This window comes from Ambystoma mexicanum, chromosome 13 (assembly GCF_040938575.1).
Source record: "Ambystoma mexicanum isolate Mex_15411 chromosome 13, UKY_AmexF1_1, whole genome shotgun sequence".
Taxonomy (NCBI): domain Eukaryota; kingdom Metazoa; phylum Chordata; class Amphibia; order Caudata; family Ambystomatidae; genus Ambystoma; species Ambystoma mexicanum.
This window is the reverse complement of record NC_090938.1, coordinates 197,289,839-197,316,393: the sequence shown is the minus strand read 5'-3', so window position 1 is coordinate 197,316,393 and position 26,555 is coordinate 197,289,839. Positions and strand designations below refer to the sequence as shown.

The window sequence follows — 26,555 nt, the reverse complement described above, 5'->3', positions numbered from 1 at the left end:
GAGTGGCAACCGCAGCAGCTGGGATGGGGCTCAAGAGTGTGCTTATCAAGAGGATTGGGTGATGGAAATCAAACACGGTATTAGGCCACACTTGTCTTGTTGTGGGTTGGAGGGGAGAATTACATGAGGCGAAGGATCGTAGGAGTTTTTTATGGTGCGTTGAGACTACTGTGTTTACTCTCTTCTATTATGCCATCTAGAGGATGACGGGGAGGAGAATCGTTTGGATAATCGGACACTCCTTCATCAGGCAGATGGAGCAGAGGATTATGGGAGCACCCAGCCTTACTGAAGTACCCTGGCGTGGACATCTGGTGGATCAGAGTTGGAGGTATGCTTATCCAGAAGGTCCGCGGTGTAGTTTCAAAGCATTGTGTAGAACGCCGACTAACTGATCCTAATTTGGTGATTCTCCACATTGGGGGCAATGACTTGGTGCCCTTTGGAGGGAGAGAGTTGAGGGAATCGCTGATATCGCTCTTCTTTTGGATGGGCAGGTTTTGTCTGAATATTTTGTTGCATGGTCTCAGATTATCCTGAAGACAAAGTGGGGCTTGCCAGGGCCAGCCCACCCACTGAACATTTCGGCTAGGAAAACTGAACAATGTACTGGCTCGGATGGCAGCTTCCACAGGCGCTTTCGGATTGCGCCCAACGGGCTTGTGAGGGGCTCAGAGAACTTTCATTGGACTGGGAACACCTGTTTGTTCATGGTACCAGACTTTTGTTTGAGAATTTCGTGGCATTGATCTGCTCTGCAATGACTGAGGAGAGTGCCCCGGAATGGGGGTCTGGGTCCCTGTGACAGGTGGCGACGAACATATGGACACTGAGCTGCCCCATTTTGGGGACCCCGGTGCCGGTGAGGTACAGTAGCAAAGTCAAGGCTGCCTCTCACAAAGAGGGTTTTGGGCCATGGGGGTGGGGGGTGGGCGAGAGGCAGACAGAACTGGTGCAAAGTGGGGTGCCTACTGGTATCGCCCCCAAAGGGGGCACGACGTGGAGAGAGGGCAGTGTGAAGGCCCTCCTGGATCACCTGTCAGAATATTGTAATCGTTGAGATTCATGAATGTTATTATTGTGTTTCCTAATATAGCCATATCTATGATTTTCTTTTTTTTCTGTCAATGAGTCACGTTTCTGATGTGTGGTTTTGCAGTGAGAATAAACATGGCTTAGTTTTTTTTTTTAATGCAACGCAATATTTCCTTGATTTTCCTTCCGCCCTTGCGCTGCCCCCTTGCGGAGCCCACCCCTCTGCAAGCATTCCAGGCAGCGTTTACTCACTTTGCATGGCGAAGTCCAAAAGGGCAGGGCAAAAGGCGGCGTACCGTACATGCGCGTAAGCCATCTTTTGCTCTGCACATTTGCACTCAGCTCTGGAAATGACGAACATTTGGTGGTGGGGAGCCACCTACGTGTATGTCACAGCTGAACTACAGAAAAGGAGCACAATTAGCTCAACTTTATTTCTGGTTGCCCTTCTCCACGTTCTAATAACCGTATAGACACAGTGCAGTTGGCGTTACTTCCCCAATACTTGGAGTGGGTCATTATCCCACGATAATGACTCTTGGTCTATAAGGCTCAACTATTGATGCGTTGTTGATAAGGCAGAGGATGGTTTCGGGAACTGGTATTGTTCGCTGAATAGGTCCTTTATAAAGCAGCTCATTTATCACATTTAGTGATGTGGGAAGTAGAGTGTGTGTGTGTGGAGAGGAAGAGGGGGCATCCTGGTTCTTCTGCAGTGGGAACCCCTTGGAAGTTAAGCAGTCAGAGAAGCGGACCTTGACCTTCAGCCCATGGGTGGGTTAAACTGGCAGAAGCAGGACAATGGGCCATCCTGCTGCCCCGAGCGCCTCGCATCCTCCTCGGCGTCGCATAAAGGGCTGGAGTGTGCCGGGGGGGAGAGAGGGAGGAGAGCTGAGTCACGTGGCCGCATCTCGCCGCCTGCCATTCCCGTGGGATGGACACTTTGTTCGGGATGCTGGCATCCGCTTTGTGCGGGAGAAAAGCTGTCGTTTGTTATTCACTCTGAGGTTTGGATGACGAGTGGGTTCTCGAACCGAGCGTTTCGCGTTCTCCCTGTCGATGTGGGAGAGAGGGTGTCCGCTCTTCCTCTCCCGGTACCCAACCTTGGGCTATCGGTCCGCGCAAGCTCTGAACATCCGATGGGGGATGAAAGGCACCCGGGCGCCCACGCAGAGGCAAGAGGTAAGCCTTTGACTTTGTAGCATCACAGAAGGTGTGCTTTTCGCGGGGCAGATGGCATCCCTCGTTATGAAAATGCTGACGTTTTTATGTGCCAATTCATATCAGAATATGATTCATTTCTAAACACGCGTTTGGCCAGGATCACACAGTGATAGTGAGTAGAGCTGCCAGCACTAGATATCAGATGTCCTGGGCGCAGAGTCATGCATTTATCCAACAGATCACTGCATGCGTTTAGTTCACCCCAGTCCGCTCACTCAGAGTGCAGACACAACTCGTGCCTGGATACATGGACGAGTGTACTCATGGATGGGGGACTGAATGGACTTGCGTAGCACAGTTCTGCGAACACCTACGCCCTCTTGTTTAACGAGGATGTACCTGGAGTCCTGTCTCTCTGAACGTTCTACTATCTTCCCCCGTGCCCTGCATGGCGTCACGCGCCTTGGGTTCGCGCCAATTGCTAATCCACTTTAACTTTAACATTTCGTCGCAACTTCAAATGGTGTTTGCATGCGGAGCGTGCAATCTTCCAGCACTCTGGAAAGGATAACCCGGTGCTGCTAATGCGTACATTGACCCCGGTGTATTTGCAGCACTGAGAACATGTGCAACGTGAAGTACACCGTGTATAAGAACATTTAGGAAAGTAGGTGTGTCAATATTTGTGTAATCTGTGAAGCAAGGTGTTTTCGAGTTGTTGTTGGAAGTTGTTAGAAGTCCATTGAGTCCCGGAGTTGTCTTTGTATTCTAGTAATTATTGCCCTGCATTTACATATGGTAATAGGAAAAAAGCAAGTACAATAGTGTGCAGAAATATCACAGAGAAGTACGACAAAAGGCTACACACATGGGACATCAATTATTGTAGCACAAAGACAGATTAAAAAAGGGACACTAAAGCTCCCATAATGCAAAGTGTTATTGACAAACATCAAAGGACAGGCTAATAGTAGGCCACAGAGCTCCATGCCACCATGTGAGAAGCTAACTTATTCCTATGATATTAGTCTTAGTTAATGACTTAATGACAAGTGACTAATTGGAGTAAGCGCGGAGCAATACACAGTGGGCCTCATTACGACCCTGGCGGAGAACCATGGTGCAATTTGCACCATGGTCCATGGCGCAGAGCTGCCAACTCCGCCATGGGGGTTGGCGGACTTACCGCCCCATTCCGACCTTGGCGGGGCGGTAAGTCCCCAATCCCCATTTACCCTTCCCCATTCCCATTTTTGCCCCATAGGGTATAATGGGAGTGGGGAAGGCGTTAATTACGCCACTGTAATTTACGGTGGCGTAATTAACGACAAGTCCCGTAGCGCCATGGATTTTTCCGCCTGCAAAAAGCAGGCGTAAAAATCACCATGGCGCTACGGGATCTCGTAGTCGGGCGGAGAGGTACGCCATGGGTTACGCCGGGATAAACCCCTTTCCGCCAGGGTCGTAATGAGGCCCAGTGCCTTCAAAGCACCGGATGCAAACATGGAGGCATCCAGCAATCTACTCAGTAGCAATGATATTCCGCATCTCACAACACGCTACACAGTGGTGCTTATGCAACTGGTCAACAGTGTGCAACGAGGAGTGTGTTTTTCTGCCAGGCCCTCTTGATGTTAGTATTTTGTTTCTTGGAGCGTGCTTAATAAGCATCCATGCTACTTCAAAGCACCATGGCCCATTCCAGCTCATGCACTAAATCGTGATTGCACCATTAGAGGTCTGCAGGGTGCATTACATGGCAGCAGAGGTGTCGCTAGGGAGGACTGGGGGGGGCTATAGCCACCAGGTCTTTTGGGTGTAGCCCCAGATACAAGCTCAGGGGCTAGAACCAAAAGGCTAGCTAGCCCCAAGTCCTGCCATTAGCATAGCCCCGGAGCCCGGACTTAGCAACACCCCTGCGTGATAATGGAGACACAATGTAACAGTCTCTTAGTTCTTCCCCTCTGTCATCTTTGCATTTGTTTGATAATGTCATTGTTGCAGAGCGTTACTCTATCCGTGACTGTAACCCTGGGAAGAGTCTGCATGAGTCATTTTACACCACCTTGGGAGTAGGAGCCCCTTCTCATCATCGGTGCATGAGTGTAGGCTATTGATCGCCCTCCTGTGAGGTCAGTGTAGACATAATATAGATGAATTCGTAATTCTCTGCCATCTGCCTTCTGCCTCTCTGTCCTCAGGACCAGCGTTTGTGGCAGGGAATTCTGTCGGCAACTCGGTAACATTGACGCACGACCGATAGACAATCTTTGACTTGATCAGATCCTCTGCCACTTCCTCATCCCTTCCAGCCTGCCATGGGATTGGAGAAGATAAGAAATGCTATGCAAATGAGACTTGGTCCCCACTACAAAAGGAGGAGCTTAGCCTGAATTCCTAAGTCACATCCTTTCTGACAAGGAGGGAATGCTAGGCGGATAGGCCAACAGAGACTTGGGGATCACTCAACAGGTGGCCCTTTGCAATGGCTAGAGGTTTGTGATAGTGCAAGGTCAGGCTTTGCCTGACTCTACCCCAGCCCTTATGGTATGTCTCACTCACCAGCTTGTTGGGAGAGGCCCATTCTTTCTCCGATGGGCGAGTGCATTGAGGAATCCTGTGGCCAGATGCCAACCCTCTTCCTTTTGCCTTCCCTCGTGACTGTGCCATGGGAGACTTTGGAGGACGGAAAAGGCTTTTCAGAGGTTTTTGTTGGCAGATCAAGGCTTGTGAATTTGCAGTTTCTGTGTGAATTTGCAGTTTCTGCCAGTGCTGGAGTGATCGGAGCAGATTGCCAGGGGCGTGGGTGTTAGCATTGGCGTGGCTTGCCAGGGTCTCACAATAGCCTATTGTCTGCCAGAAGTGCTCCAGAAAGTGCTAAACCTGACGGGACTCGCAGCATCACACGTGAAGCGCAGGAGTGTCTTTCTGTGCCTCGCTACAGGCTCTGAGCTTGTGTACAGGTCATGCTGGGAATCAGGGGCGTTGCTAGGTTTGTAAAAGATCCGGGACTACGCTAATGTCAGGTCTGGCGGGACTTCGGGCCTAGCCAGCCTTTTGGTTGTAGCCCCTGAGGTTCTATCAGGGCTACAACAACCAAAAGACCCGGGGCTTTGGCACCCCAAGCCTCCCTCAATTCCCCCTCAATCCCCCAGCGATTCCTCTGCTGGGAATATACACCGCTTTTGAGTCAGGGCAAGTAATAGAACTTCTCACAAATGTGAGACCCAAACTCGCACGTCGTGTCTCTGATGCGTCACTTTCTGTCCCAACTGGTTCAGCGATTCTTCCTTGACGGGCTCCAATAGGAGAGCTCTTCAAGGGTGCAACTCTTGGTGCTCGCTGGAGAATCCTCGGCTCCGAAGCACGTGGTTTCCACTATGCCCCCTGTACTCTTAAGACAGACGCCCAGTCCTGTTGGCTGCGACGAGCATCATTGGTCAGTGGCAGCCTTTGTCGTGGCTGGGCTAAATGAGCCCTTCATTCTCCCACTGACGACAAATTGATTTTCATTATATACTGGGGACTAATAACCAATATTATTACTGATTAGATGCTGATGAGTCTGTCATGAAACTCTGTATAAAAATACAAATGATATCTGGGACAATGTACCCCCTACCGTACATTGTAAGGGTACGGCCGAGTTCCTTTGTAAGGTCACATAACCCCAAGGTGACTTGGGATTTCCTTTGTATAGTGGGGGTATTTTATTCCTTATAATACATGGCCACACACTGTAATTACCTTTAATACCTCGTCTCTTTCGTAATATAATGTAAGAGATCTTCCATTTGCTCATCCACGTAATCAATATAGACTTGGTCTGGATTTAAAAGAGTAAACATGCAGCTCCTAATGTGTAGCAGAAAAATAGCTCAAGCAGTTTAAAAAAATATATTGAGAACAATGTTCATTTTGTGCATTAAAATAACAACGTGTAGATTCTTGCACACATGAGTACAACATGAGTTAAACACCAGCAGTGCACACATTCAACATTCCACCATAAACTGTTCCTTGTCACTCACTTAATATAGCGCCAGTTTCAGTACATCTCTTAGTTTATTATAGCACCAGTTTTGGTACAGCGCCAGTTTCAGTACATCTCTTAGTTTAGTACAGCGCCAGTTTCAGTACATCACTTAGTTTATTATAGCACCCGTTTGGTACAGCGCCAGTTTCAGTACATCACCTAGTTTATTACAGCACCAGTTTTGGTACAGCGCCAGTTTCAGTACATCACCTAGTTTATTACAGCACCAGTTTTGGTACAGTTGAATTATAGCTAAAAGTTGGAAAGCACTTCTTTAAAATGCAACTTGTGTCTATGTTTATTAATGTGTGTAAAAAGGCATCTGTGTGCATCACATGTGACAATTTGATCTATCCATTTGACAAGGTACCCCTCTTAGTGAGATCTCAGTTGGAATTTTGGGATGTGATAAGAACCAAGCTTTGCTATTCTGCACTCAAGCGTCACCAAATGTATATTTGAATGTTTGCAATACATGCTTTTTGTCCAGAGTGAGGCTTTAGAAATTAACTTAGAATCAACCGAAACAATGTCAACATGAAGGTTACATGTTTCATACTTGTGGACTCTGAGCGTATTACAAAGATCTTTTGCAAATTCAGTTCCATTTTGACAAATGTTTCAATATGGAATTGGATGCAAACACCTGCATAGGGCTGTTTGCTTGGGGTGTGTGTGTGAATGGAACCACATGTGTTCAAATTGCACATTTGTGACTGCATGGGTGGGAAAGGGTAGGAGCCCTTTTTACTCACCATTCATATATAAATAAAGGGTGGTCAAGAGCGCATGATGTGTTCCCCCAGGATACATTTTGCATCTGGTCCAACCTGCATTACCCAGATTTTGGAACTGGGAAATATTTGCAGAGGGTAAATATCACTTTCCTATTAACTATTTTCACGTCAGCTCATTTTGCCACCGCAGTCGTCAAGCCTGGCCCTCAACAGCCACATTCTCTCCATGTTTATAGTGTAAGGACACAAAAGGTAATACAATAGGCTTCATTACAAGTTGGTCGGTGCGGTATTTATGTGACGGTATTAACGTATACCGTTACAAAAATCACTGGTATTACAGGTGCCGATAACACTGGCCAAATACTCCATGAATGTGGATTCACACCATTTTACGGCACTCGTAATCTGTCGGCAATACTCCAGACCGAGTGCTGGTAACAGTAATTCTGTTTGCCGGTATACTGGTAGATTTACCGGCAGGATACCGGCAAACTCATAATGAGCTCCAATGTCTCTACGTATATCCATTACCTATGTATGCACATATGCATGAATTGAGGTAGCTCACACTATACAAAGTTGGGCCGCCAGGCGCTAAATCTAAATGGAAGTTATTTGCACAGGCAGTGGTTATCTTGAAAGCCTGGTGCGGTTGTGGCTCTTGAGGATCGGACTCTGAGACCCCTGGTTGAACACCAGTTTCAGAAGTTCATGCTGTAACACCAGTGTTTTTTTACTTGCAACTTTCCTGTGTATGATTCCTGATTGGAAGTCTTGTCGGGGAATTCGAAATACAATGCAACCATTATTTATTATTCACAAAATTCTCTGATGCAATATGCAATTTGCAGCAGGTGCAATATTTTTGTAATTTTTTTAATATTCATTGAGTAACAGAACAGCACAGTGTGTTATCAATAACACTGTGCAATGGGAATAGCTCAGTGGTTGGAGCAGTCCATTTGACGGGTGTTTTACAATGGATGGGATGCTTAAAAGAGCAAGTCATAAACTGACGAAGGGGAAATTTAGTGATTAAAGGGGACTGACCAAAGTTAAAAGCAAGACTAGTATGTACTCCTCCTTGGATAAGGCAAATTATTAATTTAGAGTAATGCCGGATAAACTTCTCAAAATGTGACCTGGGTCAAAAGTTCTGCCAACATGAAACATTTGTGGTCCAGCTTTTGGTGGGGCTAGTCAGCCTCACCCCGCATAACGCAACCGTAAACCCATCCGTTCCCCTGGCCAGTTCACCCCAGGTAAAAGAACAACCATTTTCAATTTCCAGTACAAAGTCTGCTGGAAATAGAAAAAAAGACTTAACATGCCTCATTGCCTGCAGTGGCAAATTCACCCAAAAGCTTGGAGGGGCTAAAACCCAAGACTTAGCATACCTCATTTCCTGCAATGGTGGAGACATTCAAAAGCTTGGCAGTGCTGAATGACTCCTAAATTGTGGACGTTGCAGGCAGGAAGCAGCAGTCTCTGCAGTGATGCTGTAGCCTCAGATAGAAAGGTGTGCTACAGCAAGCACAGGCATTGTTTATCACCTGGGAGAGCAGAGAGCGTTTAAAGCAGATAGTGCTTAAAGCAATCATTATAAGGTAGCAGCAACAAACATACAGTGGCTGAAAACCAATGCCTGCTCAACTGAGCTTATCGTGGCCCACGCCTCCGGTGATTAGCGTCTCTTCGTGAAACTATCCTGTAAAGTGGATTGGAAGGCATGTGTGAGTGCGCACTTGTGTGTGTGTGTGTGTGTCCTGGACCCACCCAAGAGTTCAATATGGGATAGTTTTCATTTAACAGGCTGCCACGCATCTCCCCATTTACGCCCAAAAAGGTTTTGAGAATCTGGCCCTGAATGTTTTTCCTGTGGCTGGATGCCGACTACAGAAATGTGTTCCAAACTATGGCTCCTGAACTCTGAAGGCAAATCCATCTTTTTGGCAACAGCATGTCCTGCAGACGTGGAGGTGCTTTTGACTGGCTGAATGAAGGATTGCCCCTGAACTTTATTCGTGTGTCTATCTGGAGGAGAGAGAAGGGGGGTCGTTTCCATGGCTGCAACGATGCATTCCATGACGTTGACCAACGTAAGGCAGAACTTTCTCAAAAAGTGGGTAGTATCAATCTTTTAAAATATGCAGGTGTGCATAGCTTAACCGTTCTTTATCAAGCTTGGTTTGCTTAACGATCTGGCCCTCACCAAATAGAATGCTCCCATGGAAGTCTTTTGTGACATATTACAGTGGGCTGACCTTCCCTCTGAATTGCGGATGATTGGTAGAAGGGTGATCCAATAATATCCAGGCAATTAATCTGAATTTACCAGTCACTTTGATAGCGGTCAAGCTTGCTTTGTTCTGGTCAAATCTGGGCAAGCGCATACTGAATATACTGGATGAGCCTAAAAATGCAAATTCCCAGAGAAAAATTCCCTTTAAGGCGATTCTAGCATAGCCAACTAGAAGAACAGTCTAACAAAGGTGGGAGGAAGCTGGCACCACCATAACGTTGTTCTTTTAACAGTTGTAGATCGTTATACAATATATGAAAAGTATTTGGTGATCACCAGATGCATTGCACTATACAGGGGGAAACGTTTATGCATCTTATGCTTTTGGGTTGTGCAAGTCCTTCATCGGGGCAGAAGCTGACATCGAACAGAGGCAGGAAAAATTGGGCATTTCCTTATTTTCATGAAATGAAATGTATTTATGTATGGCAGCTTACAACACGATGTTGAGAGCACTGTCCACATGATTTGGACATTGTATCTGCCTACCAAGCACTTATGACAAATGTGCAACATTATTCAATGTGGTATATGCTGACTTGAAGATTTAAGGACATTTTTTGACTATGCAGTAGCCTTAACTACTAGGGTGTAACCAGCACTGGTGGAGGTTCCCCCAGTTCTATAAATAACTAGTGGACCTGGCCATTGACCACAGGTAGCTGTGAACCCCACTTAGCAGGCTTAGTCTTGTTAAATGGAACTGCATAAGCACAGGATCTTGCATTTTCCATACTTTTCCACTCCAGCGACGGATGCGCTCTGTTGCTTTAATTATTACTCACATAATGGTGTGCGCTACTTACACATGACATCACCTCGAAGTGAACGAATGAGCCATCAAATATTAAAATCAAAACAAATCATCTTAACTGGTTCCTCCTTTGCTACTCATTCCCAGACCCAGCTGTGGGCCTTCCGAGAAACCGTGGAAACCCCCCACCAAGAGATACTGATCTCATCTTGCACAAGAAAGTGACAATACATGATATTTTGTTGCCAAAAAACCCACTGATTTGTATTCAAATTCAAGTGTTATCTTGGGCAGCAGCTCAATTTTTCAGAATGCTTTTGGTAATAGATCAAACCATTTTTCCCAGGATCTTTCTGTTTTCTTCCGGTAATCTGTGTGGGCCTCTGTCAACAACCCACAACACAACACACCACAGAGTTGTGCATGGGCTCTCCCTGTGCACTATCAATTAGAGAAAATACACACCATTTATTACAACCTTTGACCCTCCTACTTATGCACTCTGTTCCTGCACCGTTTCAAGTACAATCCTGCCTAAATGGTCGGCCTGAGGCAGTGCTATGAGGCACTACATCACTAAACAAAGCGCTATGAGGAAGTGTCAGAGGTCTGCTCCAGAGATGCTTTTGGCATAACATGTTGTTGCCCCACAACAGTGTTGCAAGCCTTACACTTGTCTAGTTTCACTTCTTCTGATTTCATTTAATTTGATGGAAGATTGCATTCTGAAAGATTCTCTGATGGTTAAGTCGGCTACCGATTGGCTCCAAACTGCTGACCACGTGCACTTGCTAGCTGGAGGCTTATAGAAGCTGATGAACGCCAAAACACATCAGAGAGCAACTTTGCAAAGCACTTGGTGGATGAAGCGCATTGGTTACCAGCTAATAAAAAGTGTGATCGCTTTAGGCCTGCTATCTATGGTTCTCCACATTAATTTAATTTCATCTAATTTTAGCTGTAGGCCGAAAGCCCTCGGAGGGACCGAAGCCTGAAGTATGGGAAAAGTTAGGAGTTGCTAGTATGCGTGTTTGCATAATGGCCATTAAAGGTTATGAGGGCTTGGGCGGGTCCCTGCTAGCCACCCATGTCTAATTGGCATGTGTATGGGTGGAGAGCGGTACACTAGGGCAATACGCTAGAGGGGAGTGTGTAAGAGGATAATTAGTTATGTGTGTAAGTACAGTTCGAATTTTTGTCGTGAACGATAGCTACATTCTTATGGCAGAAGTGTTGTGCAAAGTGTCATGCGAGTTGTACGTGAAAGCAGATGCGTGCAGGAGTGTGGCCGCACTTTTGGCTTGTTGCAAAAGCGGGGAGTACGAGAGGAAAAATGTATTGGTTCCAACCAAATGAAAGCCTAGGATTCGTACATTCTGCAACTTCTAATACATCTGGGGTGATAAATCATGGTGGATATATTCTGCATGCTTCCGGCTACATTCAAGACCCCGCTGTCATGATGCCCGTTCCCGGGGAGCTGGTTCAAGCCCTGCGTCCCCGAAAGCGGACATCCAGTCCCCAAGGAAAGACCCAGCAACCCCATATAGGGGCCCTTTGGACAGTGTCCTGGCGCCTATGGCGCCAGGCTCATTATGGGAGTGCTTGGGGGCACTTACCTGATGCAGACCATGCTGCAGGATCCCGGCCTCCTTGAGGCCTGAAAGGAACTACTTTACCTGTGGGACTAATTTACCATCCGGGCGTGGTCGGGGAAGGATACATACCTGATTGGAGGAAGGATACATACCTGGAACTTCTTCCAAGGCTATTTAAACCCCACCCGAACAGCCACACATGCTTCGCGTTGTTCTGCATCTAGCAGCTGGACGCTCACCGTGTCTGCTCCTGCATCCTGACTTCTGCCACACCTGCCAGTATCCTGGATCACCTTCAAAGGAAGAGAAGAAGAGAACAGAAGAAGGAAAAAGTCCTTACCTGCTAAATCCGCATCCTGGAGACGTCTCGCCGACAATCCTGAAAAGGAAGACTTTTATTTAAAAGCTCATTGCGTCGATCGCTGCAGAGCCACATTCCACTCACCTTTACATGGCGCCTCCATGTTCAGCAGCGATCATCCGGATTCGCAGTCACGCCCAAGCGCCTAGGGAGAAAAAGGCAAGAACAAAAGGTGAGAGAGAGAAGGGAATAAGGAAAGCTAAATCTCCATGTTAAGACTTACCTGTTGATTCATTCCCTCTTCATTTCGGGTCCGCGCCTCATTCTGGCATTTCCGGACCCCGGCCTCTAAGGGGAAAAAAGGACATCAGCGTTAATGAGCGACTTAAAAGACATTACCAAAAAACACTCATTAAAGACTTACCTGATTTCTACAAGGATTTCACCTCTCATCTCGGGTCGGTGCCTGTTCCCCGGCATTCCGTACCCCGGCCCCTATGGGTAAAAAGACACTAGCATTAGTACATTAATGCATGCACACAAGGGGAACCTCTTATGAAAAAACTTACCTGGAAGCCAAGCAAGTTTGGTTCTCACCAATCCGAAAATCCAGTGAAGTAACTGGATACCAACGCGCCCCTGCATCAGAAGCAGGATGGAGAGCTCGTCCTTCCAGACCCTAAGAAGGAGACTTCTGCGAGCCAGACAAGCCAGATTTGGGGGCCCGGTCCAGTCCGTCTTCCGAACCCTGCGCATCACCTTAGAAGAGGTCACAGCAGCGCGAACCAGGCCAGCACCTCCGTGGGAGTCAGGTGAGCGTTACAGAACGCGAAGCCTTCCTACAAATTCCCACCCAGGCGCTATGGAAAGTTCTGAGACTGATCAGTTGGCCCAATTACTGGGGGAATTACGGGCCAAAGTACATGCCGCTCGTCAAGAGACTAATGCCCTCAGGAGGGAATTAATAATATCAAAGGAAAGAACTGATGACCTGGCCAGACAGCTTTTGCAAGGTCAAGCTGGGCAAACTCGTCTACCCGGTTCCGGAGGGAACCCCGCTGCTGTGGTTTCCAGTAACCCTGTGCAGATTAATCTACCCGGAAACATGCCGCTGGCCCCACCCGAACGCTTTGCTGGGGACCCCAAACGATTCACTGTATTCATGAATCAGTGTCGTTTGCACTTCCTATGCAGACCTGGGGCCTTCCCTAATGATCAGACCAAGGTAGCCTTTGTATTGTCATATCTCAGCGGCTGCGCTGCCGATTGGTCAGTTCCACTGGTTAGTCAAGATGACCCGATTCTCCGTGATTTTCAAGGGTTTCAAGCAAGCATGGAAAGGTTATTTGCTCGACACTCTCAGGGGCAGGCTCTGGATGACGAACTTCTATCCCTGCGACAGGGCAATCAGGACCTCCTATCCTATATTGCAACCTTTAACAGACTTATTGTGGAAACGGGATGGCCAGAGGATAAAAGAGTCATGTTGTTTTATCGAGGCCTACGCGGAGAACTTAAAGATGTCTTGGCCCAAGTTGTAAATCCGCCCCAAGAATGCACAGAGTATATAGACTTAGTGGTCCAATTGGATCACAGACTTCAAAACAGAAAAGCAGATCGGTCCAGGTTTGAGACCCGGGTGTTGGTCAAGACCAATGCTAATCCCAAGGGAGTTGATATCTATGAGCCTATGCAAATTGGAGGGGTTAAAGGACCCTTAACTCAAAAGGAACGTGAAAGGAGGCAGCAGTTAAAATGATGTCTTTATTGTGGGAATTCTGGACACTTTCTACGAGATTGCCCGGCAAAACCGCCCCGAAAGGCGGTAGGAGCCGCTGATAAAAACCATGAAGACTCTGTTTCGAGAAACGACTCCGCCCGACAAGCGCAGGGGTCCGCTTGCCGAGCTTGATAACTAACTCTCAGACCTCGCATTTCATTGTGCCAATGGTTCTCGTAGATCCAGAACAGCTTAAGCGGATGCATGCAATAAAGGCATACATCGATAGTGGGGCTATTGGAAACTATGTGGATCGTGAATTGGTCTCTAGGATTAACCTCCCTCTCCGTCCTAAAACCAGCAAAGATGTCATCACCACAGTCGATGAAACTGAAATTGCCTCTGGACCGGTAACACATTCCACTACTGAGGTGACTCTTATTGGTCCCGACGGCCATCGGGAGGGTGTTGTGTTTGATGTAATCAAGGCTCCACAGTTTCAGGTTATTCTTGGAATCCCTTGGTTAGAGACACATAATCCTCGAATTGATTGGCGAGCTAAGAGAATAACCTTCCCGGATTGTACACAAACCTGCTACCCAGAAAACCTGAAGATTAATCTAGCATCTGTAACCTCTGCCTCCATGCAACTACCTCCGGAATACCAAGACTTTCAGGACGTCTTCCAAAAGGAACAGGCCAACACGTTACCTCCTCACAGATCGTACGATTGCCAAATCGATCTGGTGCCCGGTGCACAACCCCCTTGTAGCAGGATTTATGCCCTTACCGAACCTGAGAACCTGCATTTGAGACAATATTTGGATCAATACCTAGCTAATGGTTTTATTCGCCCGTCAAAGTCCCCGGCATCATCGGCTTTGTTCTTCGTACCCAAAAAAGAAGGCGACCTTAGAACTTGTATCGATTACCGCGCATTGAACCAGATAACGGTTAAAAACCGTTATCCTCTGCCTCTGATCCCTGAACTCCTTGACCAGGTGAAGGTCGCTTGCATATAGACCAAGTTAGATCTCTGGGGGGCTTATCATCTGGTACGAGTTAAAGAAGGCGACAAATGGAAAACTGCCTTCAGTACTAAATACGGATTATTCGAGTACCAGGTGATGCCTTTCAGATTGTGTAACGCGCCGGCTGCCTTCCAATACTTCATGAATGATGTCCTGCGGGAACTCATCGATGTTTGTGTTGTCGTATATATCGATGACATTCTGGTGTACTCCTCTTCGGAATCTGATCACAGAAAACACGTCAGGGCAGTACTTGAAAAACTTCGCCAACACAAACTATTTGCTAAATTGGAGAAATGTGTTTTCCATACCACAGAAGTCGAGTTTCTAGGTTTCATCCTGACACCCAAAGGAGTCTGAATGGACTCAAGAAAAGTGGATGCCATCCTCAAATGGCCATCACCTAGCTCTGTAAAAGGGGTTCAAAGTATGCTCGGCTTTGCCAATTTCTATCGCAGGTTTATCCCGGAATGTTCACGTGTGGTACAACCCATTACTACACTCTTGAGGAAAAATAAACGTTTTGAATGGTCTGAAGAAGCCGAGCAGGCCTTTCAGGATTTAAAAGCTAAGTTTACCTCCGCACCTATATTGAAACACCTGCGTCCAGATCTCCCTTATGTCGTCGAGACTGACGCATCCAGCCTAGCCATGGGAGCTGTCCTGTCCCAAAGAGATCCCGAAACCAACCAACTGCATCCCGTAGCATTTTGGTCCAGAAAATTCTCGGCACCCGAGGTTAATTATGCAATCACTGACAAAGAACTGTTAGCCATTAAGTCCGCTTTTAAAGCCTGGCGGCATTATCTGCTTGGTGCTCGACATACCATCACAGTGATCACTGATCACCGGAATTTACAGTATTTGAAAACCGCCAAGGCTCAGTCATCACGGCAGCTCCGATGGGCTTTGTTTTTCGCTGAATTTGATTTCGTGATTACCTATCGACCTGGCTGCAAGAATGGCAAAGCAGACGCCTTATCCCGAATTGGAATGGGAGAATCTGATACAAACTCAGAACCAGTAACAATAATTCCTGAACAGAGGATTCTAGGCATGACTTCGTTACAGACGCTAGAAGACATTCAAGCCAGAGTGAAACAACTCCTGGACCCTACAACCTTACAGGATTGGATACAAAAGGGATCAGACTTTACCATAGATAATGGCTTACCTTATTTCCGAGGACGCTTATTCCTGCCACATAAGGAATTACACGAACTAGTTATTTCCGGTTATCATGATACATTAATAGAGGGACACCCCGGTATTGCCAAGACAGAGGAAAAGGTGAAACGACAATTTTGGTGGCCCTCTTGGCAAAAAATGTTAAATCTTTTGTGATGTCCTGTGGTGTTTGCGCCCAAAATAAAAGTCAAAAGAAAAGACCAGCCGGTCTCCTTCAACCTCTAGACATACCGCCAGCACCCTGGCACACCCTATCAATGGATTTTAGCACGGACCTGCCTCCTTGTTCGGGGTACAATACTATTCTGGTAATTGTGGATTTGTTTTCTAAAATGGCCCACTTTATTCCTTTGAAAGGTTTACCTTCAGCTTCTGTCCTAGCCAAAGAATTCCTCGAAAATATTGTTCGGCTACATGGATTCCCATCTATACTAATCTCTGACCGGGGAAGCCAATTCATTTCCCACTTCTGGCGCAAATGTTGTCAAATGGCGCAGATCGACGTAAGATTATCGACCAGTCACCACCCTCAGACCGATGGTCAGACCGAGAGGACAAATCAGACCCTTGAGCAGTACTTGCGGTGTATGTTACAGCAATCTGAAAGCAACTGGAAAGACATTCTTTGGATAGCCGAATACGCATATAATAATTCGGTACACTCTGGAACTGGCCACAGTCCTTTTTATACTTTGTTTGGGCATCACCCTCGAACCGCAAACCTTGACTCACCTCAGAACCTCGGAACGCCTGCAGTAGAACATCTGCATTCTACAATTACCCAAGCCTTCAAAAAGGCAACTACGCATTTACAACAAGCCAAGAGAAAATACAAGGAGAATTCTGATCTACATCAGAGTGAAGCACCTCAGTATCAGATTGGGGATCAAGTGTGGTTAGCTACCAGACATTTACCACTCAAAGGGCCTCGAACTTTTAACCCAAAATATCTGGGACCTTATTCTATTACGGCAATAATGAACCCAGTGGCTGTTAAACTTGATTTACCAGCTAGTATGCAAATTCACCCTGTTTTTCATGTGTCACTTCTGAAACCAGTGGAACCCGGAACCCGACTACTGAAACCTCCAGAACCTATTCTAATAGATGGGGAGCCCGAATTCGAAGTGAAGAACATTTTAGACTAAAAAATGTTTAGGTCAAAACTGTTCTACCTAATTGATTGGAAGGGGTACGGACCTCAGGAGAGGTCGTGGGAACCCAGCGCAAGGATGTGGTTGCGTTTCTTCAGTGTTTGAGAGGTGTATGCAGAGAGTTGAGGTTTTAGCCAGCAGGTTTTAGCCAGCATGGCTACCTGACCTACTTCTTGGAGCTCCAAATGTAACCCTTAAGAACATCTCCTCCTTCTTCCACAGATTCAGTTGCAGTCTCTTCAACTGACACCTCATCAGAGGCCAGATGTGTGACCACTTGTGCCAGACTCATATCTTAGGGAATTTAGGTTGGGCCGGCTACACCAAATTGGCAGAATCAGCTAAGCCAGCGATGACATTGGAAGGACTAGTAGTGAACCACATCAAACATAGTTTGAATGGTTGCAGAACTTGTAACAGTGGTAGATGTGTATAAGTGACTGACATAGTACTTTCCTATTGCCCAATATTCATGCATCCCCAGAAATTGCAGCAAAATCTGTTTTGGCAGAGAACCGTGTAAGATATCATTGGTATCTTTTTCTCCCTCCTATGTTTATCAGCTGGTTCAGATCACAACTTAATTGGTGCTGCTTTTTTGCTTAAAATCCAAAGACACTGGCAGCCTCTTGTTTCCCTCTAACCCATGTAAAGGTGACATGCTCCGAGGAAGGCTGGGTCGTGACAAAGGAATATTGACCTGCACAGCCCAAACTATACTTGGCAATTGATTTGTGTATTACAAATGTTCAATTTACATAAATAATTTGGATATTCATTGTTTTTGTTTTGATATGAGAAGTACGTAGCTGTTACATTGTTATCTGCACATAAGAGAAATTAGCGGCACACTAGCTTGAATTTTTTTGGTGCCGGGTGATAATTAGTTATATCACCCTTTTTGTACATATGTTTCAAGATCGTGGGAAGGTTTGAGGTTTTAGGCCTGTATGTGTTTAAGGAGAGAATGTTTGCTCTTTGGACTGAGTCGAGTAAGTGTGAATATGTATTATGGTGATTTAGTTATGTGTTGGGTCAGAGAAGCCGTATTTACAAAACTATTAATCTCTGTTGTATTTACTTTGTTGGTATTATGAATATTGAACTGTCAGAACAAATACAAATATATGTATTTTTCAACTGATCGGCGATGGCCTTGTGAATATAACCAGTGTTCCAAATAGAAATGGTTATTAACCTCTCCTGTATGAATAAAAGAGACATTAAGTCTAGGACTCCACCCTGTTTGTACTGATACATTGAAGGAGCACGGCTTGTGTAGTTGTGTTCAGAGATTTGAAGAGGTTTGGAGGTTTGGTAGTATATCTCAGTGGCAACGCGCTCGTTTTAGAAGCAAGACGACGCAGAGTAACACAGCTTTGAATATCGGGTCTGCGCTTAAAAACCTCTTCCGAATTTAGCCTGTTATAAAAAAACGAATTATAATTATGTTAAACGTTCTCCTTGTTCGAACTATTTCCTCAGTGATGTGGTACAATAGCACTGTTCCCCATCTGGATTTGTCTGGCTTACAGTGCGTGTTTGCCAGATGTTTTCGTGGTGCCCAGCTGTTATTCTTGACAGATTCAAGGTTGTTGCTGGTTGGCACGTTGCTGAACAGAGACCTAGTTATTTAAAGAACACTTGCGCTGTTGACAAGCTTTGCCAGATTATCGAACCTTATGGCGTCTACCCGTTTGATATTAGGACGTATATATGCATATGTGTACACATATTACATGCTGCCCTTTGTACGTGTATTTATGTTGAGCTGGGGATGAATCTGTGTCTCTGAGACACCAGCCATGTTTTGTTTTTGGATGCAGCAGTCTGGGCCATCCTGGAGGTTTCGGCGATTGAAGCATTAAGACACCCATCATTATGGAAACATGGAAACATGTTTAGTGCCAAAACTCAAGGTTTTGAAGGAGGACTATGGCGTGCCCCTGCTACCAACAGACAAGAGTAACTGCAACCTGGAAGTAATGTAAATAAAGCTATGTACTTTTTTACTATGGAGTCAGGAGCCACCTGCCCTCATGTCCTTAACTGAAGAAGTTCCCTGTACAACACTAGAAACGTTTCTATTCTGTTCATTAAGTGACAAATCCATGAAGCTCAACCCTCTGTTGATGTGCTGTGCTAGAATCCTTTGACCCCATTAATCTCCCACAGAACCAGGTTAGTTTTGACAGTGTGTTCCTCCTGACACTAGGGTCCAGTATTTGTACCTACTTAGGCACAGATAATAGCCAATGTTGTAAATTGAACTTCTCCAGTAAAGGTCGTCAGGACAAATGGCTCCAGACTCCATGGTCATAAAGTACATTGCTTTATTTACATAGTTACAAGGTTCCAGTTAGACTCAATATGTTGTAAGCATGGGCACACCTAAATATCTCTACACTGAATACTTTGTCAAAAGCCTTTCAAAAAATCATTTTCTTCCCATTATTCATCTAGTTACTTTGCAAACCCTCAGTAGATGCTGGCTGCATATGCCTGTTTGATATTTAACATGACAACATTAGTGTCCAGAGTGAAATCCTTAATCTCCAGCACTGACCCCGGCAGGGATAGTATAAGGTCTTCCAAGATCCTCTAAGCTGCTGACTGCTTCCCTTCTCCCCTCGATGGATCACACAGTATACAGCCCTTTTCTTTCTGTTCACGAAAGCCTTTCTCAGCATAGCACATGCCCATCCCATGCCACCTCATCATTCAGTGATGCAAAGCCATCGTGAGAGGCACCCTCTTGTTGGTCTAATCTACAGACTGTGTGCAGCGAAGGGCTTGATAGTTGGAGCAACACTTGAGTGGCCGCCTGGGAAAGTGTGGAGCGGGTGGTGACAGAGTGGCTAACGGCCCGACGGCTAGCATTGGATTGGTTTAAACAGTTACTGGCTCCAATGTCATTGTTGCACTAAGGATGGGGAACACAATACATGTGCCTTGTGGAGAAACATTGTGTCTGCGATTGCTCCCCTGTCCATGATATTCTTGATGTGGCACACAAGATTTTCTCTCTTTTCCATCGGCCATACAGCACCCGAAATATAGAATTACTTCAAGTGCATTGCAGGTGCAGTACAAACTCCCATAGCACCAACTAAAAATGTAACACCCCTTGGAATTCAATATTGCATGTGCTTGAGTAGCTGTGTGAGCAATGTTGTAAGTGGCGACAGCTACAGTCGCAATCGAGCATTCAATGGGGCCTTCTTCACCCTGACTCAGCGGCAGCTCTTGTGGAATGTCTGCTGTTATCTAGGGCCCTTTGAGGAAGCCACACAGCATGGGAGCTGCTGCTCTGTGTCTCTGAGTGAGATACTTCCATTGATCTACTTAATCAAAATCAACCGGTCCAAAGGAGCACCCGATTATGATGATATGTGTGTGCTCATGGTGACATTGGGCAACTGGGGAGAGAACTGCTGAGAATCTTTCAGAATGACCCATGTATAAAATGCATGAAACAAAACATTTAATGTTGGCTTCATTCATTGACCATGGTTTAAAGTTAAAGTGGTTGCACTCCAGACTGTGGGCAGATGGACTAAAAATACAGAAGAGAGAGTTGGAATGTGGAAGACTGCACTCAAGAGGCCTTTAAAATATCACTTGCATGCAGAGGTTTGAAGGGCACAACAACTGAGCATCCCCAGCAGCTAGTAAGACTTCTGTTTTATCTGGTAGTGCACTCTCCACTGCAACTGCCTCGGGTGCAATTTCACCCCTATGAGCCTAGCTTCAGGTTTCGGCATTCATCAGGATGTGTTGGCCAGAGAGAACAGCAGATAATGGCAGTGGGCCTGAACTACAGAGATGATGGATTCAGATGTGTGCGACACATGCAGGCATGGCAAGGATGATGACCCTCTGTAATATTGTTTTCAAGCACACTTTGTGGCACGTGGCACCAAATCATAGAGCAATTGACATCATAACCTTCCCTCCCAGCTAATGTGTGTGTTTTTAGTGCAGTTGGTGCTACTGTTTATGACCATAGAACAGCCAATCTACAGCTCATGTAGAACAACTGATGCTCATAAAAATGAATGAGCACCATATTCCAGTTAATTAAGGCTGGATACTGTTGTTTTTGAACATACAATGGCAGGACCCTCAAAGTTCGCAGCAGATCATAGTTGACCAGCGATTGATCTTTGTCCTAGTGTACAGGGCAGCCTCGGCAGAGGAGGGTGGTGTCTGCTACTGTGGTTTCCATTGATAGTACAAAGTAAGGATCAGGAGATTCAATGTTAACCTCCTTCCCACCAAGAGTGTGAAGTACCATGTGTGCTGCATTTTGTCTTTGTACTATGAGAGCATAACATACAGGTGTGCATAACAATTTTCCCCAGATGTTGCAATGATTGAACAGTGTCATTTACTCACTGATTTTTTACATCTCTCCTCTTTTGCACGGGTGTGTGCACAGACTCAATTGTTATGTCTGTGCTGTCTCACTCTCATCTCTCGCATGAGTGGGAGTACAGTCTTAATTAGTACATCTCCCAAGTCTCGCAGGGATGAGAGCAAAGACTCAATATTTATTGCTCTCATATCTCCAGAGGTGAGAGCACATGCTCACATTTTTGGCTCTCCCATCTTGCAGAAATGGAGGTGAAGACTGAATTTGTACATCCTACCTGCATGCACCCAATTTCTAGGTCCCTACTGTGTCACAGGGGTGAGAGCCCACACTCAATGTTTACATCCCTTCTGTCTCACGAGATGAAAGCACAAACTGACATTTTGATCTCTCCTGTTTCTCAGTGCTAAGGCCACACACACAATGTCTATGTGCATCATGTCTTGTAGGGGTGAGAGCATACACTCAATGTTTACATCTCACGTAGGCGACATGGCCCCAACAGGGAGGGGTTGCTCAATGAAGCACTCTCAAGTTTGAACTAAATTGGACTATGCGAGGTGGGACTTGTTTCAAACATCATTAGCCAACCTCCAAAAGGCATCTACTACACTGTTGCCACGGAGAGAGAAAATGAACACAAGATAAATTGCCCCCGCTAAGCAAAAACAAGAGTAGTAACAATATTTGTCCGTGCCACGCAATCACAGCAAAACTATTGCATTTTCAAATGTGCTTGGGCAATTCCGCTCAAAATGATTCTGTGCACTGGCCATTACCACCTCATGTACCATCTCCCCGGCTGAATGTGTGCCACACTCTAGGAACAATGTCCCGATCTTCTGAGCACCATTGTTCAAGGTACTGCCCTCCTGGACACTGACCTTGTACCCTACAAACCATGAAATGGTACCTGGGATTGGCCTGGCCCCTTTGGTAATAGGCGTCAATAGGTCAAAACGTCCTTCTTTTCCCACTCTCTCCTCAGGCACCTTAAAGTTAACCCTGCCCCAAAAGGATGGTGGCAAAGTAGGGGCTGTCTTCCTGACCTCCCTGTACTTTTAGCGGAACCTCTAGGCCTTTGTTTATCCCTCACTGGACTTTGTGCCACCACCTGACCCTCTCACTACTAGCTCTACTCTCCCTGACTCATCCTGCAGTATAAGCTTTGCCACCGGCTCAGGATCCACCACTGCTTCCTTGCTACTACCGTCCCACCAAACCTTCTGCATCAGTATCATCTGGTAGAGGAGGCAGGTTGCCTGTGTGCCTCATCCTGAGATTGTTCATGAACTCTGCACCCCCTCTTCAGGTTCAAAGTGGATGAATTAGAGTTACATCTCCTCCTTTGGACCCAGATCACTGTACACCTCCTGGGCAGACAGCACCACATCAGACCCCTACCCGGCATCCTTGTCACTTTTCTGAAAGGGTTTCTCATGAATAAAATAAAGATATGGGTTTATTTCTCTAAAGAAATACATACAATTAAAGTTTCCCAACTTAAATATACATGTTCACAAACAAGAAAATCTGGCTGCAAAACAAAAACATAAAGGGTTCCCACCTCAAGTAACACTTTTTTCAAATTGAAAAACACAAAACACAAAATGATTCGCTAACACAAGGCCTCTCTACTGGCTGTACTGGAAAACTGGAAACAGGTTCCTGTTCACTTTTCCCTGTAGTGGGAGTGCTGAACAGAATGACTCCATTGTCGATGGAGACCGTGGTTTGGGGCTCCTAACAGCTCAGACATCAAGGCATAGCTGTGGGTCCTGATTTTTGCACTGACTCATTTGTGAGTTACACCGAGCTGGGCATCAGCTGCCACCCAAACCATCTTCAGTTACTTGCTGACACTGGTTTGTACCGGTTCAGGGTAAGAAGCCTGCGGCTGAAATGGTCGAGGGAGAAAAGATCGAAAGTTATTTTTCAGCAAATCACATTTGGTCTTCTTTCCCCTGAACATTTCAGCCTTTGCCTTTGCCCCCACCACCACCCCCACACCCCCTAATTACCTTGCAGCAGCATACTTCGCTGTGTGCTGCTGACTCACTGTGTCCGTACGACGCCTGTTCCCTTTCACTTCCGTGATCAGGAACCAGCACTGCAGGGTCCTTTCCTTTTTTTAAAAACTATTTACAGGTCCTGCTGTGGGGGACACCCCCAACCCCACTCACAATATAGTGAACATGGGTGTGGGGGACACCCGTGCAGCCCCTGCAGCCCTTGCCACCGAATGGGGGATTTGGTCAAACTTTTCTGCCATTCGGAATTTTTAAACGGCCGAAATTTGGCCAAATCTCCCAGTCAGTCTTTTTTCTGACTTTTTGGACATTTCCGATTGTACCATACCATGTGCTGGGCAGAGTCGAACAAGTTACCAACTCAATGCCAAATTTACCCCATCCTCCATGAAGCTCCTAGAGGCCTGTCACGATGCGGTCACTCCAAAGACAAGAATAAGATACTGTGAAGAGGCCCAGTCCCCATGGTGCACCTTTGGGACCATTGTGACTTTTAAACCCCCTCTCTGTGATTTTCTTCTAAGACATTCTAACAAATTGACATTGTACCAATTAAGTGCCTTATCAACCCTGCTTGTCCACCCAGAGTGACATTCTATGACTGCCTGCATTTACTGAGTTTTCTTTACTTTCTTTTTCCAGTGTTTTTAATTTGTTGATTGCATTGTATTGTTTTATTAAAAGTCTATATTTGTATAGAACCCTGATTGAGAATACTTTACTTTTGGAGTCCTTGTACTTAAGTTATTTGGGTTGCTACTTTCATTAGCTCACGCCACTCCTGAAGAGTATAGGCTGCCCTCGGCCTCCGCTACCACATAAGGTGAGGGAGGTGTACCTTTTGGGATGTGCCTGTTTCACTTTTAATATTGGGATGACTGTTAGTTTAGGAGGGCTGAGTTGTGGTTTTATCCATTACTCATCCCGCCACTCTGGCAGTGCAGTAGTCTTTTTGTCACACACCCACCCTACAAAAGAGGTGATTATTATGGAACCCTCCACCTGGAGAAAATAATCCTGAGCACTTTCTATTTCACTCCCCCGTGCCTGTCCGACCCTAAAACAAAAATCTTTATTAGAACGCTGATCAGCATAAAAAAAGGTTGTTAATGTATTTGTCTATCAAGACTTCTCTGACTGCCAGTCAAAAGTATGATTCGAATACGGTGAGCACATGCTTATGCAAGATGTGTCCATGGTAGCTGGTAGCCCCTTGCAGCCAGCCGCGGACTGGACTATAGGGCAATAGGGCAATGCCTGAACCAAAAACACAAAATGCTACTGTCGGACATTTTTTGGGTCAAAGGTGCCCACTTTTTTGGCTCATGGTGGCCAGCTTGATAAGTTCATTCACCATGCGGCTGGTAGTTTTGACCAGTGTAGACAATAAATATTCTTTAAAATGCACAATTTGCATCTCATTTTATCAATAACTTCCCGCTTGAGTACTACTCAATCAGTCTGTGACAAAAGGAATGAATTGTCATTTGCAACTGTGGGTCTGAGACAATTTTATGCCCCAGTTGGACCCTACTTGCAGCTCCCATCTCCTACCCCCATTTAAATCTGGTAAAGTTCTCTGGCACAATTCTTACCATTTTCCCAGCCCTAATACAAAACAGGTAGCAGGTGCCCCTCTCTAAAAGAACATGGCGTGATAAGCTGTTCTGTGTTTTTTTTCACCCACTTTGAGAGTCTGCAGCCATAGCTTTTAGCTCACTGTACTTTTCACAGAGGAGGAATTATCCATTTGCATATCAGTCTTTGTCCCACCCACAAGGGCAGTCCAGCCCCGAAATGCCAGGAAAACCACCTTCGAACAAGAGTACCAACACGAAACCCATACACGTGTTTCAGCCTTGTTGGGCCTCATCAGTGAGGTGGAGCTGTGCCTCTCTGAGCACAGTGAGCAAGGGGTCCACAGCTGGGTTCCCCCAGGTATCTTGGGGCGACCAACCCCAAGTTCCTTGCAAAAATATAAAAAAGGTAGCAGGCACCCCTCTCTAGCGCTGTTGAACTTGCTGCCTGAGGCAGCTCGCTCATTTCTGTGGAACAGCGCTGGACATGCTCTCTGACACAACATTGTTCGCATTCTCTGGCATAGATGACATTCGTCTGTGGCTTGCTGGGCGCAGCTCATTTATGCACATGTTTTCCGGCCCAGTCATTACCATAATCCCTGACACAAATGTACTGGTTTCCTTTGACAATTTACTTTCTTGGGTCACACAATTACTGTCCATGATTCTGACACATAATGGCAGTATTGCCTAGCACATTAGGCAGTATTGCCTAGCACATTAGGCAGTGATGCCTAGCACATTAGGCAGTATTGATCTGGCAATGTTGTCTCTGTTCTGCTGCAGAATACTGCGCCTTTTTCTGGCACAATTATGGCAATGTTTTCTGTTAGTGCAGCAATAGTTCTCTGGCATACTTTAGTTAGCTATGCTCTACAGGCACAGTACAACATCATGTCTCTGGCATAATAATGAGCAGATTATCTGGGCCCGCTAGGCTTATTCCCGAAAAGAGTTGCCTTTAATGCAGAATGGATACATTTTGCTGCACCATAATGCTATGCTATGTTATGTTGATTTATACCGCGCACTGCTACCACCAAGGGGCAGTCTCCAGATGCTGGGCTTATTAAAGGTGGTAGTGCCTGTTCGTGGCATCACAGTCCTGCACGTGAAAACATGCGCTCTACTCATCTTGAGCCTCATTAGGAGTTTGGTGGTGCGGTAAAAATGGCAATAGCAGAATTACTGTTATATTCACCACACTGTCAAATTCGGTGTTTGGGGTCAAGTCGAGTATTGACCTCTAGCAAAAAGCTGGAGGTGACTCTGCCGCTTTACCTCTTATATTGGGTGTAATTACCACCCTGATATATTTCTTGTGGTGAATCCGCCAAAATCGCCATGGAGGATGGAAATGTATAACGCGTTGCCACCACTTGTAATTCTATGGAAGATCTAAAGGACTGAGTAGTCATAACGGTAAATTATTTTGGCAGTAAATGGCTGTATTTAACACCGATTTGCCGCCAGATTCGTAATGAAGCCCACATGTTCTCTGGTTAAGAAGTGCTTTGTATATCCAATAGATGGAATTGTACTCACTG

At 45.9% G+C, this 26,555-nt stretch overlaps 1 protein-coding gene across 5 annotated transcripts in view; it reads left to right on the top strand.

Moving 5' to 3' along the window:
- The first annotated feature begins 2,034 nt into the window (after positions 1 to 2,034).
- Positions 2,035 to 26,555, top strand: part of NAV1 (neuron navigator 1) — a 999,939-nt gene continuing 975,418 nt past the window's right edge. For 3 of the 5 annotated variants that reach the window (XM_069633627.1, XM_069633626.1, XM_069633625.1), the window contains exon 1: positions 2,036 to 2,217. The gene's annotated coding sequence lies outside the window, so the exon portion shown is untranslated. Of the gene's footprint in view, positions 2,218 to 26,555 lie in introns of all 5 variants that reach the window. The other 2 variants (XM_069633622.1, XM_069633628.1) reach the window with 2 other exon arrangements.